At 36.8% G+C, this 19795-nt stretch overlaps 1 long non-coding RNA gene across 1 annotated transcript in view; it reads left to right on the plus strand.

The window, feature by feature from the left end:
- Positions 1–19795, plus strand: part of LOC132425447 (uncharacterized) — an 87684-nt gene that overhangs the window by 24924 nt on the left and 42965 nt on the right. The window contains exon 2 of the long non-coding RNA XR_009519439.1: positions 1190–1264. This is a non-coding gene — a long non-coding RNA (uncharacterized lncRNA). The remainder of the gene's footprint in view (positions 1–1189; positions 1265–19795) is intronic.

Below are 19795 nucleotides of genomic sequence, written 5' to 3' on the forward strand. Positions count from 1 at the left end.
CTCTGTTTTCTTTTTTTAATTTGGCACAATTAACTTGTTATATGTTAATCCTATCAGTAATTTCTTCTTGTTGCTGGCATTTGTATGAGTACATTATGGGTAAAAATTCACTTTTCATGAGCACAGATGAATAATATTACTAGATCCCGTTAGAACAGTGCCGGCCAATATGGGAGTGCGTCACACTGTGCAGTGTAGTTTCCAGCGTAGGCAGAAGATGTAGTGAAGCACAGTTCCTTGATTTAAGGATTATGTGTTGCATCATCTCTGCTATATTGCTTGGGTAGACTGTGGTAGTGTTGTCATTCATTCCATTTTAAAAATAGCTACTACAAACCAGAAGAATTAAGTCAGCATATTCCCTGTGTCATTGACAGGCATGTTAAACAGCCAGAGAGTTTATTCCTTACATAGGAAGTCAAAAAATATAAACTGCTTTTATGAGTTAATGGAGGTAAAGTACTTGAAGCAGTGCCTGGTACATAATAAATGCTCAATAAATTGTTATTATTACTATTAATAAGAACAAACAAGCTATCAGAATATGTCTAGGAGTATCTTAGATCTATATTCAGTTTCTCATCATTGCCTATGGGATATGAAGAGTAAATTGATATCAAGATTTGGCTGGAGGTCATGCTTTTTCATGTTGATGCCTAAGACCTGGAATAAAAAGTTAAGGAAAGACGCTGTATTGGGATAAATAAACTTAACTAAACTGAGTTGTATTTCACCTTAGAGTGTAGCCCTCAGTCAGTAACACTGTTTTGAAACTGAATTCCCTAGATAAAAAGGAAACAGTTACTCTTGATACTTTTGTGTAGGTTCATGGACTCTGGTGAATGTGATCTCTATTCAACTGAGCTGACATGAGAGTAGGTTACATTCATGGGGTGACTTGTAACAAGCAAACAACTCTCAACTTGCTATAATGGTCCTGTTTGTTAGAATCAAACTTGTCTGTCTATAACATGACAGTGAATTCCATGCTTGGTGCTTTAGTTGTTTTAAGTAAATATGTTTCTTAAAGTTATTTCAACAAAGTTTACGTGCAAAGTTAGAAGTCACTATTACATAAATATAACACTCTATGTTACCCAGGCTATAAATGCTTTCCAAATTTTTAGAAGAAGTTGTATCCTTGGGGACAAGTGGGATGCATTCAATGTAAATACACTTTGTTTTACAGAGCAAAGAATTTGGAAAGCTGAAAACATTGTTGTTCATTCAGCCTAAGCAAAGAAGCCAAGAAAATCTCAGAGAGGTAAAGAAATTTAAAAAGTTTTTTTTCTGATAATGGTTATTCCAATGTTATTAATAGTGCTTTTCTTCTATAATTTTAAGCGATACAGGTTAACACTATGAAAACATCATGCCAAATTATTTTTCTTATACTTCTACTCTCCTAATCTTTGCCTTAATTTTATGGTTTTATTTTTTTTAAAGAAGATGTTAGGGGTAGGAGTTTATTAATTTATTTATTTATTTTTGCTGTGTTGGATCTTCATTTCTGTGTGAGGGCTTTCTCTAGTTGTGGCAAGCGGGGGCCACTCTTCATCGCGGTGCGCGGGCCTCTCACTATCGCGGCCTCTCTTGTTGCGGAGCACAGGCTCCAGACGCGCAGGCTCGGTAGTTGTGGCTCACGGGCCTAGTTGCTCCGTGGCATGTGGGATCCTCCCAGACCAGGGCTCAAACCCGTGTTCCCTGCATTAGCAGGCAGATTCTCAACCACTGCGCCACCAGGGAAGCCCAATTTTATGGTTTTAGAAAACAAAATGGGATTAAATAAAGATGGTTGTAATATTTATATTTTATTTTGGTCTAGTGAAGCAATCTTTCATTTATTTCATATATGAATTAAAGAAATACTGATCATTGAGTTCCTACTGTGTGTTATGTTTGAGGTATATGTTTAAGATAAATCATTGATTTTGAATATAAATAAATTTATTTAAGCCTATTAAAATGTTTTCTGTAATTTTAATTTACTAATCTTTGAACAAACTTCAAAGCAATCCATTATGTAGCTATGAATTTCTGTTCCTAAGATATTAGGTGGACCTTCTCTACTTCTATTAAAATTTTTAATATACTTAGGTAAATTGGATTTACATTTGTTGTTTTTTAGCCTCTAAAGGATGTTTTGTAAACCAGCTCTCAAGTAAAAAGAGATATTGATTTTAAACATTTTAAGGTATAAAGCATTTCAGAGTATCCTAAACAATAAAGTGCTATATTACAAGTATTCATCATCTTTGGCATCAGACGTTTCTAAAAGTCACTGTTTTCTGTGCTTATGACATTGTCTTGAATCCACCTATACCATTTTAGTCCAGGAGATTCCAACACTGGTATCATAGCCATGTAAGTTCTTGTAATAACAAGCTGAAATTCTTGTCTGGTTACACACAGTCCTCGACTTAGCAGTGAATTTACAATTTGGAAAAAGGAGTATAAACAAACATGATTTAAGTTCAATTTATCTTTCTTATAGAATCTAATTTAAATATAGAATTATGTTCCTGAGGTGTAAAAATAGATATTTACTCTTTATGAATCCTAGACGTACTATGAGAGATCTTAGTTTGGAAAACTTGGACATTCAGATTGCATGGGTGAATAGTAATAACTGGATACAGCTGATTTGCTTTTATTTTGGGCTTCAGTTACGTGGGATTGAGACCCATTTATTTCAAATTACTGTGTTTAGCTGAAGCTAAAAAATTTTTAAACTTTTTATGTTGATAATTTTAGGCTTACAGAAGAATTGCAGAGATAGTACAGATAATTCTGGTATACTCTCTGCCCAGTCTCCCCAGATGTTAACATCTCATGTAGCCATGGAACAATGACCAAAACTAAGAAATTAAGATTGGTTCAACAAATACTGTAAATTAAACTACAGACTATTTAGATTTCCCCAGTGCTTCCACTGTCTTTTTTTCTGTTCCAGGATTCAAGTCAGGAGACCACAGTGCTTTTAGTTTTCATGTCTCCTTACTCTCCTTCAATCTGTGACAGTTCCTCATTTTTTTTTCCTTGTCTTTCATTACATTGACAGTTTTGAGGTGTACTGGTTAGATGTTTTGTAGAATGTCCTTCGGTTTGGGTTTACTTTTTTTTCTCATGATCAGACTGAAGTTATAGATTTTGGGTGCATGACATTAATGTCTTGTTACTGGCGATGTTATCCTTGATCAGTTGGCTAAGGTAGTATCTGCCAGGATTCTCCATGGAAAGTTACCATTTCCCCTTCCCATATTCTGTCCTTTGGAAGTGAGTTACTAAGTCCAGCCCAGTCCAGGGGAATTAAGGTCCATCTTCTGGAGGGAGGAATATTTAAGAAATTGTAGGCAGATGTTAAACCTCCACAGTTATTAATAAATATTTTTTGGGAGATACTTGGAGGCAATGTGGATACCCTGTTTCTCTCACTAATTTTAGCATTCATCAGTGGATCTTCCCTGCAGCAATTATTACTTTGGTACTCTAGTGGTGATGCTCGGTTTTCCTCATTCTTTTTGCATTTATAATTCTTCTGAAAGGAAGAATTGCCTCTTTTCATTTATTCATTCATTCATTTGCTTGTATATTTATATCAGATGGTCTCATAGATATTTATCGCCATATGGATATTTATTTTATTCTTTGGGTTATAATTCTTTATTATCATTGTTTATTATATGGCTTAAATTATTCTAGCTCTGGGTATCAGGACCTCTTAAGGGTGGCTCATGTGTCCATTTGACAGACCCATGTCTTTTATTTATTTTATTTTTATTTCATTTATAATAATAATTATTATCACCAACTTACTTTCTGGCACTGTAAGATTCTCCAGGCTTATCTTGTATTTTCTATGCCCTGGCCCAAGAACCAGCCATTCTTTAAGAAGTATAGCTCCTTTTATTGGAGAATGGTATTTAGAAACCAAAACCTGTCCACTAGGTGTTCTTGTTGCAACTGGAGAGTCATTACTTCTAGGCCCTCTCAGTGCATAGAGCTGGCAAGTGTTTGTAGTATATTAACCCATTTATCTATATTCATTTCTGTATATATATTAAAATAAACATTAGTTCAAATGGATGTCTCCAACTTCAGCCTGTTACCATCGGATTTATTCTAGCATTCCTCCTTTGCTTGTTTGAAACGTCCTTCTCCTACAGATACAGACCTACTGTCATTATCTGTTGTATAGTACCATTTGTTGGAGAGACTGTCCTCTCCCCATTGTGCATTCTTGGCACCCTTGTTGAAGATCAGTTGACCATACATGTATGGATTCATTTCTGGGCTCTCTATTTTGTTCAATTGATCTATATCTGTCTTTATGCCAGTACCATACTGTTTTAATTACTGTAACTTTGTAATATATTTTGAAATCAAGTAGTGTGATATTTCCAGCTTTGTTCTTCTTTCTCAAGATTGTTTTGGCAATTCACTGTCTTTTGTGGTTCCATATGAATTTTAGAATGTTTTTTCTATTTCTGAAAGAAAAGCTGTTGGAAGTTGATAGGGATTGATTGAATCTGTAGATTGTGTAGTATGGACATTTAAACAATATTAAGTCTTCCAATCCATAAACATTAGATGTCTTTCCATTTTTTGTATCTTCTTTAATTCCTTTCATTAATGTTTTTATAGTTTTTAGTGTACAGATCTTTTACCTCCCTAGTTAACTTTATTCCTAAATATTTTCTTTTTGATGCTATTGTGAAGGGGACATCCATTGTGGCAGTGATCTTAGCAATTATTTCATTGATATGACAGAAGCTCAGGCAACAAAAGCAAAAATAGACGAGTGGGACTTGGAACTTCCCCGGCAGCCCAGTGGTTAGGACTCCGCGCTTCCATTGCAGGGGGCATGGGTTATCCCTGATTGGGGAACTAAGAGCCACATGTGGTGCAGTGTGGCCAAAAAAAAAAAAAAAACCATAGACAAGTGGGACTACATCAAACTAAAAGGCTTCTGCACATCAAAGGAAATAATCAACAAAATAAAAAGGCAACCAATGGAATGAGAGATAATATTTGCAAACCATTTATCTGATAAGGGCTTAATATCCAAAATATGTAAGAAACTGCAACAGCACAATAGCAAAAAAACAAATAACCAGATTAAAAAATGGGCAAAGGAACTAAATAGACATTTCTCCAAAGAAGACATACAAAAAACCAACAGGCAAATGAAAAGATGCTTAAGGTCAGGAAAATGCAAATTAAACCACAATAAGATATCACCTCACAGCTGTTAGGATGGCTATTATCAAAAATTCAAAAGACAAGTGTTGGCAAGGATGTGGAAAAATTAGAAACCTTGTATACTGTTGGTGGGAATGTAAAATGGTGCAACCACTGTAGAAAACAGTATGGAGGTTCCTCAAAAAATTAAAAATAGAACTACTCTATGATCAAACAGTCTCACTTCTGATATTTTTCCAAAAGAATTAAAATCAAGACCTCGAAGAGATATCAACACTCCTGGGTTCATTGCAGCATTATTTACAATAGCCAAGATGTGGAAATAATCTAAATGTCCATTGACAAATGAGTGGATAAATAAGTTGTAGTATATCTGTCTAGTGGAAAGTTATTTAGCCTTCAAAAGGAATGACAGTTCTGATACACATAATCGTATGGATGACCTTGAAGACATTATGTTAAGTGAAATAAGCCAGTCACAGAATGACAAATACTACATGATTCCACTGACATGAGGTATCTAGAGTAGTCAAACTCAGAAGCAGAGAGTACAACAGTGCTTGCCAGGGGCTGGGGTGAGGGGTTATGGAGAGTCATTACTTAATAGTTACAGAGTTTCTCTATGGGGTGATGGAAAAGATTTGGAAACAGTGGTGATGGTTGCACAACAGCATGAATGTAATTAATGCCATTGAAATGCACACTTAAAAATGGTTAAAATGTCATTAAAAATTTTAAAGATATGGTCATAACATGCAGAAGTTGATACTTAAGGTTTTAAGCACCCTAAAATTTCAAAATTTTTAATCAAATTGCTTTGCAGAAAACTTACCTAGCAGGTCAGAAAATGAGGTCTTTTAGTTAGTCAAGTGTTTTTATAAATAGTAAATTAAGTCTGTACATCATAAACACCAAATTTCAAAAAATTAAAATAAAATATTAACACAAAACTATACTCATTTAGGAATTAAATGGAATTTTAATTAGTAATGAAAAGGGAAATTTAAGGATCATCCTTATAAATATCCTTTAACAGGTGAATGGATAAACAAACTGATATAGCCATACAATGAAATACAACTGAACAATAAAAAGGAACAAACTGTTGATTCATACAAGACGCGGATGATCTTAAATGCATTTTGCTAAGCCAGACACAAAAAGTAATGCATTGTATGATTCTATTTATATGATGCTGTGGATGGTAAAACTGTAGGGAGAGAAAATAATTAGTGGTTGCCAGGAATTAGGTGTCAAGGAAGGGGTTACCTAAGAGTGGAATTGCTGGGTCGTATGATAATTCTGTAGCTTTTTGAGTAATTGCCATACTGTTTTCCACAGTAGCTGCAACAATTGCATTCCCACCAACAATGCCCAAGGGTTCCAATTTCTTCACATCCTCATCAATACTTGTTATTTTCTACTATTACTACTACTATTATTATTACTGCTGTGCTAGTAGGTGTGAAGTGGTATCTCATTCTGTGTTTGATTTGCATTTCCCAAGTGACTAAGGTGGTTAAGCATCTTTTCATGTACCATTTCATGGCCATTTGTATATCTTCTTTGGAGAAACACCTATTCAAGTCCACTGCCCATTTTAAAATTGACCTGTTTGTCTTTTAGTTACCGAGTTGGGAGTTCTTTATATATTCTGGGTATTAAACCCTTGTCAAATATGTGACTTGCAAATATTTTCTCCCATTCTATAGGTTAGTTTTCTTTTCATTGTCTTTGATAATGTCCTTTGATGCAAAAAGTTTTAAGTTTGGATAAAGTCCAGTTTATTTTTTCTATTGCTGCTATACCCCTATATTTTCCAGTTTAATATTTTTGGATCTTATATTTACATCACTGATCCACTTTTTGAGTTAATCTTTATATATGGTGTGAGGTAGGGGTTATGAACATATCTTTGTTTTCAGACCTTTTAGAAATGCAAACATTTTAAAGATTTAGTAGCCACCTCACAGTTCTTTCTCAGTGATAGCAGGCAGATGCAATATTAATGCGTATTAAAACCTAATACTTTGGAAAAGGAAAAAAAGGCATGCTTGAACTTTTTACCTCAAAGTCTTCCAGTAAAGGATTCCTGGACACCATCAGATTTTACTTTTCTGGTCCTTGGTTTGTCCTAACTGTTTTGCTGGGCAATCTAGGTTCTGAAGGATTCCTTACGAACTTCTTCACAGAGGTTGAGGGCCTAACACCATGGAACTTCATGAGTACTGGGGAAGACCATCTCCTCAGTGTCTCAATGTCTCCTTCCTTTCCATAGGAAAAGTTTTGCTCTGTTAGGATCATACCAAATTCTCATGAATCCAGATATGGAAGATTTTAATTACCAATGTCTATCACATAAAAAATGGCTGGACCTTGGGAAACACATAAAATCTACTCTTGTTTTGGTTATCAGAAACGTTGAAGGGATCTGAGCTAATTGCAGAGCATCATAATCTTTTTCCTTTAGCTCTTTTCTACGCTATTATTTATTTATTTTCTTTCTTCTTTTTGTAAAAGCTTCAACTATGTCTAAAGAAGAATAGGTCATTACACAGTTTGCCAAATGAAGTACAGCTTCAACTTTGCCAGACCACAATCTATCAAGAGTAAGTGACACGAAAATATTCCATTTGGGTCTTGGCAATCCCCTAAGATAAGCAGTGGCAGATGGTGAATAGAGTTTAACAAAACTTTGAAGACAAAAGACATGTTACAAATTGAATGTTGATCAAAAGAAATGTGTAATAATTTGGGGTTTGTGCTTTGAACTCTGTAATGTAATGATGAATTTTCCAACCAACCTAGAATTGAAAATAGGATGAAGATCAAAACTTATAAGCAAAATTCCAAAACAATAAAAACATGACTGGACTACTATAACAGTATACTTATTTGTCTAGAAAGAGGAAAAACATGCCAAATATATTAGATAAGGTACCCTGAATTTTATGATAAAGTTGAAGTTGACATTTGCAACCTGGGGGTACCCAAAATCTTTTGAAAAAGTGCTACATTTTTATATTTCCCCATAATGTAAACCCTGCCATCTCAGTATAGAATATTAACCAAAACAAAACAAAAATCTGCCTTTTCCAGCCCCTCCTCACTTTCTTTTAGTGTATCAGTACAAGGTTTAGATTCTGACAGATGTATCTTCATGACATTTGGTTTGCAATTAATATATGGGGCGGGGAAGGGTAGGACATGGGACATCTGTTTTGCTGGTGCAGGAACTGGCAAAACCCACAGGATTCCTTGTTTAGGTGTGGTAGCTCCAGTTTCCTGACTGTGGTGGAGACAAAGTGGTTCTGGGATCTGCCCAGCATTTTCATCAAAGTTATTCCTGTAAGTTTGGCTTAGAAACTATTTCACTAACCTTTCCAAAGATTCTATAAGCTATCTAGTACCTGTAGTAAATCCTTTCTTTCTTTAAACCGATCAGAGTGGATTCTTTTGTCTGGAACCCAGAACCCTGCTTAATACAAGATCCATTGTGTATGTGAGTCTTTCTTGGAAAAAGTTAAATAATGTAGTATTAACATGAAGTCTCATTTTTAAAATCATGGATATCTAGAAATTTTAATGGGGAGTTACTTTTATTAAGCACCAGGTCATTCAGTGAAGAGTGATATTAATATTTATTCAAATTTACCCTTTTAAATGGAGAATAAAACCAAAATGAATCAGTGTATCTATAAATAATAATATTCATAGGTTTTTCTTAGAGTTCAATATACAATATACATGTATAGCCATATGTATATTAATGAGGACATTTTAGTTTTTGATTGTGAGGGTATTAAGTCTTCCTTTTTCTGTTCCTAACAGAAGTACTCTGATTTCTATATTTGTCAGGTTGGAACAGTTGTAGCTATATACTAAACAAGAAAACAATGCTTGAGGAAGATGATGATTCGAATCAAATTGTAAATATTCACAAGTGTGTCAAATGCTCCGGAAGTATAAAATTAAATGTTAAACATGAGAAACCTATTTAGTATTGTCATTCCTTCACATCACTCATGTAGGCTATTGAAGAATCATTCCAGAGTTACAATATAATACAAAAGTAGAGTACAGGCCCATGTGAATATTTTATGGTTTACTGTATGTGTGGCGTTCTTAAATTTTAATGCTGCAGGAGAAATGGGTAGCCCTGGAATCCTTGTGTCAATGAGATATAGAGGAAACTGGTGATCCAATTAGTATAATGGGCATCTGGCAGCCAAATGATGCACTTTAAAACCTGGCTGGGAATGACTGGCTCTCATCTGCACTTGCACAGTATAACAGAGAGAAAACAGAATGTGGAATCCTCCTGCTCTTTCTGTGATGCTTTAAATCCAATTGCGTGTTGAATTCCAGACTTTATTCATTAAAGTGCTTGTCCTAAATTTATTAGTTTTCAATTCCCCACACCTTCTCCTTCCTTTTCTATCACATACTTATTACTGGCCTCATTCTCATGATTCCTCGGTGCTCCTATTGACTGTTCTCCTATTCTTGGTTCATAGAAACTAATCATTATCTTGAGGATATTTCTGGGATGTGGCAGTTACTTCAGGAATTTTTGATATTTTGTTCAAGTCTACAAAGTTTGAGTAGTGGTTTTTAAAAATTGCTATTAACATAATCGAAAGTCAGGAGTCTTCCCATTGTAATCTCGTGAATCCTTTTCTCAAAGGCAGTGAAAATAGCATTGTAAAACTTCTCCTCGTATTTTTTTCCTTTTGGAACTAGAATCATAATTCTTTAGGTAACCGTCTAGCTTTATTTTAAAATTCCATTCATTTGTATTATTATGCCCTGTATGTTGAGATACAGTCTGCTTGGAGCTTCTTGTGTGCCTAAACTTCTTACTGAATGTGCTAAAATCCCAAGGCTTCAACTGTTCTTTTACCTGGGCCATTTCTCGGATTGTTTATGCAGCTGGCAGTCCTGAGAAAAGTAATGCATTGCTGTTCTTCGTGGCACCTGGTTGCCTTCCAGACAAACCAGCTTGCTTACTGCCTGTTATAAAAGCAGCAGATACCCTATGCACAGGATCCTCCCCTGTGATTCACCCCACTGCATATGCGGGCTCCACTGGGCCCCCCACATTGCCTTGAGGGATTTGGGGACTGGTGCAACAATACTGATACTCTTGTTACTCCTTTTGCTGCAACTAGTAAAGTCCTTTGTCTCTGACTCAAGAGCCCCATGCCTTCTGTCAGCATCTATGGAACTGTGACAGGCTTACTTATCAGCTTGTATGGTTGTTTTGTTGGGAGTTTTCCTGCTTCTAACTCTCCTTCACAACATCAAACTTATTGAAGTAGGGCAAAAAATCCCAATACTTTATAAAATATCTTCCTTTTGAATAATTAAAATCATTGCTATATATTCCATGTTTTTATGTCTATTAAAGTTTACCATGTATTATTACTAGAGGTAGGTTGTTTCTAGAAATTAAGGGTGGACAAACTGCTATTTCTGGCTAAAGACCTATGAATAGGGGAAATAGCAGATTTGCAAAACTGATCTTGAATATAGTACTTAAAAAAAGTCTTGATAAAAGGAACGCCAATCAACACCAAATTTATGTCTCCCAGAAAGTGAAAAATCTGGCCTTACGTCATGAATTCAGCAGTAGTAGTTTTAAAAAATACCTATATTTTGTGAAGTAGCAGGGCTCATCTAATGAATTAATTTGTAGGGAGACCTTCTGTTCTGTGGTTGTGTGGCACCCCTATTTTGCCTATTCATAAATCTACTCAGTATATATTCATTGAGTGTCTACGTTCTGAGCCAAGCACCATTCTAGGCTCTGATGCTATAGCTGTGGACAAGTTGGCTAGGGTCCCTGCTTCAAGGTCTTTACCAGAAGAGGATGAAAATTGCTTCTTAATAAAAAGTAAAATTCTTTACAGATGAAGTTGACAGGATTTTGTTAGCCAGTAATGACTTCAGACTTACAATTTTACAGAAGAGATGTTTTTAATATTCTTTCTACTCAGATTTGAAGCTGAAAGTATGATTCTAAGACAAGGACACATACCCTTAGAACACTACTTGGTTCTTGCTGGACATTTAAAGGTCATGTCAAGTAATACAAGCACAAACAAAAATACCAACTCTGAAATTTTAAGTGAGTTTGAAGAAGGTTACTTCATAGGGGTAACTACTATCTTAATTTCTCAGTCTCTCATCATCATTTTTTAGATTACAATGTAAAATAATTATGTGTCATTGCATTAAAATAATTAACATAGTATGCTATAGTATTGTCCTTGAGTATTAAATTATTTCAGTAATTGAAGTGCTTAGAAAAAACATGTTTCTTTAACATTGTAGAGCCAATATATAGCCTGTTATATAGTTTATCAACGTACAGGACACACAGGAAGATTCACGAATGATTGCTATATGAATGACTGACAAGTTAAATGAATGAGTTACAAACCATGTAGCTTGGGAGGCAGGGTGGTATTAAAAAATAGAGAAATTATACCAAAACATTTATTGATTCAAGGAGCTCTTTTTGATTCTTTAAAGAAATTTATGCTTCCAAAAGATTTTATGCAAAAGGGATAAGATTTAGGCTAAGAAAAGACGCTTGTATGTAATGGTAAAACTTGCTTCATTTCTATATTTGGTCAAAGGCAGATTGGATTTAGAGATCCTTGAATCCAAAAGTCTCTAAGTGTAGAGATCTTGGGAGGTGAGAGCTGTTGCTGGAATTGAGGTCAGATACCACATTGGAAACAATGCTAAAGAGTCTGGACTTAATTCTACAGGCAGTGGAGCTCACTGAGGGTTTTTAATTAGGGAGGGAGATGGATCACATTAACATTTAGATAGATGACTGGTGAGATGATGTGGGGCTGTATTATCAGAGAAGGAACAGCATGGAATTGGAGAACAGTTGGGAGATCAGTGAGCAGACCCTGGACCAGGGCACTGATCGTGGGAATACTAATTAGGAGATGAATTCAAGATATTTTATTGGTAACAAATTCAATGAGAAGGGCAGAGAAGAAATAAATCAAACCTGATTTTTCCATGGCATTCCTACTGTTAAATTAATTATGAATCGTCATCGGTGAGTAAAAAATTTCTTGATAGGTTGAGCAGTGGTTAAGGGTTGGCCAGCCTGGGCCTGAATGGACCTTCTAGTGCTGGAGGCTCTTTGGAGGCACTCTTAGAACCTGATGATCCTCCGTGGACTCCAAGATCTTCCCCAGGATCAGCGACTGGGAGTGTTAGATGGAGCCTCACAAGTCAGCCACACAGAGCCTTTCACTTTACACCTTAGCGAATGGAGAACCAGGGTGGTTCACTGAATTGCTCACATTGACACAGGTAGTGGCAGAAATGGGAGCAGAACCCTGAATTCAGTGCTCTGTTCACTCTGCCGTGCTGCCCCAACTGTGTGCAGATTAAATAGAGCCATTGGTTTTTCAACTGAAGAGAGGAAACCTGGAGATCATCTGTACTGGTGTTTCTCAGCCAAAATCTGTACTAGTCAGCGTTTTCCAGAGAAACAGAACCAATAGGATATATTATATAGATATGTATAAGAGGAGATTTATTATAGGAATTGGCTTATACTTTCATGGAGGCCGAGAAGTCCTATAATCTGCCGTCCGCAAACTGGAGGACTAGGAAAGCCAGTGGTGGAATATGGTCCGAGTCCAGAGGCCTGAGAACCAGGGGGACCAATGGTGTAAGTCCCAGCTGGATTCCAAAGGCCTGAGAATCAAAGGGCCAGTGGTATGAGGCCCAGTCCAAGTCTGAAGGCCTGGGAACTAGGAATGCCAATGTCCAAGGCAGGAGAAGATGGATATTCCAGCTCAAGCAAAGAGATTTAAAATTCTTGCCACTCTCCTTTCTCTAGGATAATCTCACCTTGATTCTTTACTGCTAAATCTTTTCAATATTATAATCATTAAAGTGTTACAGTTTTTGTATACAGTTACACCAACATCATCCCCCCTAACTGAGCATCATGGATGCAGGTCAGCGTCTCCACCCCAAGTTTGCTGTCTTCAGAACAAAGCACCCTCTTTTCTTAGTAATAAAGTGTTGAGTGGAGCTAGGATATAGCCTTGTGCATGTTTGTAGATCATGCTGCTGTTTTAGCACATAAATATTCCAAACTAAGAACTCATTCAGCCGGGCTTCTGTTTTTATAATGTAGTTTGGGGGCTACAAAATAATCCTGCTGGGGCTGATAGACCATGTGAAAGTCCAGGCCAGTCGTTATTTATTAATCCTATAAGCTCAAGTTTTATTTAAAAAATCATTTGTTTACAATGATGCATACTTATAATTTCACACGTTCCCAGAGTTTCATCGTAAGAATGTCAGAAATTATTCTACAAGATATGCATTTGTTTTTATTTTTCAGGAAATTTGCCTGTTAACGAATGCAAATTGACCTACTTCAATTTTATGTAGAACAGGTGTAAAACTTCTAGTAATAAGTATTTGATTATATTCATAAAAATGATTAATTTTTTTTTGTTTTTTTGTTTAACATCTTTATTGGAGTATAATTGCTTTACAATGTGTGTTAGTTTCTGCTTTATAACAAAGTGAATCAGCTATACATATACATATATCCCTATATCCCCTCCCTCTTGCGTCTCCCTCCCACCCTCCCTAGCCCACCCCTCTAGGTGTTCACAGAGCACTGAGCTGATCTCCTTGTGCTATGTGACTGCTTCCCACTAGCTATCTACCTTACGTTTGGTAGTATATCTAAGTCCATGCCACTCTCTCACTTCGTCCCAGTTTACCCTTCCCCCTCCCCGCGTCCTCAAGTCCATTCTCTACGTCTGCGTCTTTATTCCTCTCCTGCCCCTAGGTTCTTCATAACCTTTTTTTTTTTTTTTTTTGGTTCCATATATGTATGTTAGCATACAGTATTTTTCTCTTTCTGACTTACTTCACTCTGTATGACAGACTCTAGGTCCATCCACCTCACTACCTCACTACAAATAACTCAATTTCGTTTCTTTTTATGGTGGAGTAATATTCCATTGTATATATGTGCCACATCTTCTTTATCCATTCATCTGTCAGTGGACACTTAGGTTGCTTCCATGTCCTGGCTATTGTAAATAGAGCTGCAATGAACATTGTGGTACATGAGTCTTTTTGAATTATGGTTTTCTCAGGGTATATGCCCAGTAGTGGGATTGCTGGGTCGTATGGTAGCTCTATTTGTAGTTTTTTAAGGAAGCTCCATACTGTTCTCCATAGTGGCTGTATCAATCTACATTCCCACCAACAGTGCAAGAGGGTTCCCTTTTCTCCACACCCTCTCCAGCATTTACTGTTTGTAGATATTTTGATGATGGCAAAATGATTAATATTTTAAGGAAACTTTCTTGGGAAGCCTAGATAAATTTCAAAGCCAAAAATATTTACATTGAGAATGAATACTAAGGCAAATTAAGTGTCTATATTTTTTAAAAATGTTAGATCTTAATGCTTTGTGCTGATGGGTCAGTGGATTTAATTAGATAACAAACCATCACAGATGTAGGGGAGGCAAAATTTTCTCTCTATCCTCTTAGGGTTTTTCAACTAGGCCTGAAAATCAAACTAACATAAAACAGATTAACGGAAAAGCATACAAATTTCCATAAGGTTTACATGACACAGGAGCCCTCATAATGACATGAAAACCCAAAGAAGTGACAAAATCTAAATACTTTATACCAGGCTGAACAAAGAGAGGCAATTGTGGGAAAGTAACTAAAATACATGGGGAGGCTGAAGGAAGATAAGAATTATTTTAACAAGTTCTGTTTGTGAAGAATTCTCTTGGCTTTGACTGCCCATGGAAGAATGTTTCTTTTCTCTTGGTACAAGGAGGGCATCTTTCACATGGGAACTTTTAATATTCTATTTTCAGGAAGAAAAGGGAGATTAGAATGCCCTTCTTAACATGTTGTTTTTTAAGTGTCTTTAGCTCTAAATAATTCTTATGCCAAACTGGTGTATTTTGGGATGGTATATTCTGTCACCTATCACAGACCATAAAGGTTTTTCAGGGATTAAAATAGATAATGCACATAAAATAATAGATCGGTGCCTGGCAGAACAACACTCAGTAAGTGGTAGTTGTTACTTTTGTTGTTACTAATTATAACAACAATCATGTGCTATTGATAGATACATGCCCTTCAAATTAACTTTAAAACAGTGTGCTTATAACTGCTGCATTGTTAATGAAGATGGTTGGCTGGTTCATTGCTAGGTTTATAATTTGAACTTAAAGTGCTTATTCACAGGGATGTGCTGTGATGCTGCTGAAATTCTTGCTGAGGCAGGAGTTGTGTGTGATTCTCTTGGTTGGCAGTTGAAGTGCATTTTGTTATACAAGCCTGTGTCAAGCGCAAAGCAGAGTTTTTCATTTTCATTATTTTTGGAAAGTGATTTACAAGTGTTTAACAGTTCTTAGAGCAGGCTCAGGGGTGTACTATCATTTCCGTATTATTTAAAAAATATTTCTAAGATAAATTTCATGAGACATTGCATTAGTTTCAGGGTGTTGGTAATCCAACAGCAGCTGCTGTAAGTTGTGTGTTTTTTTTTTTTATTATTCATTACTCAAGACAAATGGCTTTCCGAAACTATTTAGGCCATGTGTTCCTAATCTGCCTATAAATCTTGATGTGCCAGCTACTGGAGCGATTGCTTAGTTGATCCCTTGGGAAGCCTGAAGTGAAAGCATTGATTAGGCTTTTTTGGGCTGAGAGCCCTTTTCAGCTCTTTAGCTGGCGGGAAAGTCTTCATTTCTTCATTAGAGAAGCTAGCGGCAGGAGAATCTTGCCTAGAGCCATTTATTACTTTTAGCATGGTCACAAGCACTGGCTACTATCTACTCACAAGTTCTGTTGGTAAGCCATCTGGAAGCAAAGGAATGCTCTTGAATCTGTGTTTGTTTAGAATGTTTTAAATGGAGATCTTTGTCAATACTTAGCAGATAAAGCTCATGAGATTTTCTGTATATTTGCTAGGATAAATCATTCTGTGATACACTCCTCGAACTCAGAGTGGAATGTACTATCATCTGATTTGAAAATGTCATAGGAAATTTCGTGAACATTTTACTATTGATAAATATAAATTTAGTAGACACATGCTGTGTACTTCTTTACTGAACCCGTGCTGTGGGAACTTGATGGACTGTAACAATTATGGCCATAGTAAGTGCCGGTACTCAAATGTCCTATGAAAAAAAGCATCAGAAATACAATGATGTGCAGGATGTGGTTTTCTTTTTAAATATTATATTTGATTTATTATTTATGGACTAAAAAAGGAAGGTGAGCTCCATTAACCCAGTGACCTTTATTTATTCCCATACAGGATAATTGCATTATAATGGAAATATAGGAACAGTAGGTATTGTAAATACAACTCCCTGTACAAGTGGGGCTGCTCACTTTAGCCTCTGAAAGCATCCAGTGGGTTTCAACATAAATTTATAAGCAACTCAAATTCTTTACTACACAAAATAGAAAAATGATGTCAATGTGTTAGCATCAGGAAAATCTAATAATGTTCCTGGAGTTAATCTTATATTTTATTTAAGTGTATTATGTATGTTCTCTTTAAAGTAATGGTCATCAGTTTCATTCAAGACTGAAATTACAGCCTTCAATGTCACTGTGGCGTATGTCAAAGATTGCAGTCATGGTGCTCTTATTTGGGAGTGCTATGCACATCTTGTGTGAAAACCACAAATTTAGGGCTCCTATTCTGACCACTCCTCACAGACTTTCTGTATTTTTTGATCTGATCACATCTTCTGAATCTTAAGAGACTTAATTTTGAGAACTTCCTGGAATCCAGCCAGGAGAAGGATGGAGTCTCAGTTCTGCTTTTGGGTCCTTGGTGTTCTGGGGTCACAGAGAGATGCCCAGGGGAGGCTGTCAGTGGTTCTTAAATGCTAGTTCATGCATCATTGATATTCTCTGATATTTCTTCACCTGCCAGAGAGCAAATGAGAAAGATATGGACAAGGTATGCTTTTCAGAAAGCTGAATTTATTCAAAATTTAAAAACAAGGTCCTGTTTTAGATGTTCTTTCTTTCTTTCCTTCTTTCTTTTTCTTTCTTTCTCTTCCTTCCTTCCTTCCTTCCTTCCTTTCTTTCTTTCTTTCTTTCCTTTCTCTCTCTTTCGTGCTTAAGTATCATTTATTTCATGAAATCATGTTGACAGTCCTTGGTAGCTGTTGTTTTAATGTTCTTACTTGACACACACAAGCAAAACAGAGGTTGCCAGCTGCACATCGTCTTCTTCCACTGCCTAAATTAAAAAAAAAAAAAAAAATGAACTGAACTGGGAAATCCCCAAATCTGGATGCTAGTGTACTTTGTTAAACTGTTTTGTCTTTATGAGGGCTCAGAGCTCAGTGTTGGGAAATGCATCCTCTAAACTGCTGGTTTGCTATTACTAGTTTTATGTTATCTATCAAAACAGCATTACTTAGTCTTGAAGAGCCTGGGCTGCGAGCCCAGGCAATTATGGTTCCAATTTCAGTGCTGCCTTTGTGAGCACTGGGCCACTTATTTAATCTTTCAGAGCCTCAGGTTCTCATCTGTGTAAACAGTGACAACAGACTGCTAATTCATAGAGGGTTGTGACCACTGAGTGAGTTAATACATGTAAAATGTTTAGAATAGTGGCTGGCATATATTAACATATATGAATTTTGCAACTGATTGTATTTTCCTTCTCTGTTTTGGTAACAGAACATTTATAGCCAGACTTGTCCCTCTTTAGCCCAAGATTGTCTGGGACACGATCAAGTGAAATCATATGGCTGGCCTTGGTTTTTTCCAAGCTGTATTCTCTCCACCCTCTGATTCCCTCAGCTGTTTATTTCCACCATTGATTATGTACATTTTAAAAACACCCCACCAATATTGGGATTGGGGTAAGATATAAATACATTAAATAATTAACTTAAGGGACTTTCCTGGTGGTCCAGGGGTAAAGAATCTGCCTTGCAATGCAGGGGACACGGGTTCCATCCCTGGTCAGGGAACTAAGATCCCACATGGCGCGGGGCAACTAAGCCTGCGTGCACCACAACTACTGAGCTTGTGCGCCTCAACTAGAGAGCCCACATGTCTCACACTACAGAGCCTGTGTGCCCTGGAGCCTGCGCGCCACAACTAGAGAGAGAAAACCCGCACACCACAACTAGAGAGAAGTCTGCGTGCCACGACAAAAGATCCCGCCTGCCTCAACGAAGATCCAGTGTGCCGCAACTAAGACCCGACACAGCCAAAAATAAATAAATAATAAATCTTTTAAAAAAGTAATTAACTTAAAAGTCCCATTTCCGGCACCAAGCCTTCACATGCCTCTTCAGGCTGGAGTGATTTCACCATCCTCTGACTTTAGAGCTGCTTTGATTATGCAACTCACTTGGCCATCCATGGACTCTTAGAATATTAGAGCAGGAAATGTGAGTTGGCTATGGCCTTGAGGCTCTGTGGGACCCCAGAGAGCCAGCTGCCAAGAAGAGGCCATTGATAGAGCCAAGCCCAAGTAGGAGAGGAGCAGAGGAACTGACACAGCTGTAATTCACAGTATCAAACACTACCATTTACTGGACACCTTTTAAAAAAATTGGATTTGTGATAAGTATATTACTTGCAGTAATATTTAATTCATTTAAGTCTCATAACTCTATTAGCTTTTATTCTTTTTTTTTTTTTTTTGTGGTACGCGGGCCTCTCACTGATGTGGCCTCTCCCGTTGCGGAGCACAGGCTCCGGATGCGCAGGGTCAGCGGCCATGGCTCACGGGCCTAGCCGCTCTGCGGTATGTGGGATCTTCCCGGGCCGGGGCACAAACCTGTGTCCCCTGCATCGGCAGGTGGACTCTCAACCACTGTGCCACCAGGGAAGCCCTATTAGCTGTTATTCTTATTCCCTTTCACAGATTAAGGAAAAAAGCTAAAAGATCTTTTAAAAGTTGTTCCAGGGTCCAAGACTAATAAGCTGTTGGACTTATTAGCCTCACACTCAGAGTCCCTGACTCTAAAACTCTGCTCCTAACCCCTGTAGTTTGTCCATTGAGTTATTTCTAGGGAGTGAAGCAGTGAAAGATATAGGTCTCCCATAAAGTTCCAAAAGATTGCCCTGGCAAGCTTGGAGAGATAGTTGTGAAACTTCCTGATTTCCAGGATAATTAAAAAGGCCTTTTACAGAAATATAGATCAATGGGACAGGATAGAAAGCCCAGAGATAAACCCATGAACATATGGTCACCTTATCTTTGATAAAGGAGGCAAGAGTATGCAATGGAGAAAAGACAGCCTCTTCAATAAGTGGTGCTGGGAAAACTGGACAGCTACATGTAAATGAATGAAATTAGAACACTCCCTAACACCATACACAAAAATAAACTCAAAATGGATTAAAGACGTAAATGTAAAGCCAAACACTATCAAACTCTTAGAGGAAAACATAGGCAGAAGACTCTATGACATAAATCACAGCAAGATCCTTTTTGACTCACTTCCTAGAGAAATGGAAATAAAAACAAAAACAAATGGGACCTAATGAAACTTCAAAGC

This window comes from Delphinus delphis, chromosome 5 (genome assembly GCF_949987515.2).
Source record: "Delphinus delphis chromosome 5, mDelDel1.2, whole genome shotgun sequence".
In the NCBI taxonomy this organism is placed as follows: domain Eukaryota; kingdom Metazoa; phylum Chordata; class Mammalia; order Artiodactyla; family Delphinidae; genus Delphinus; species Delphinus delphis.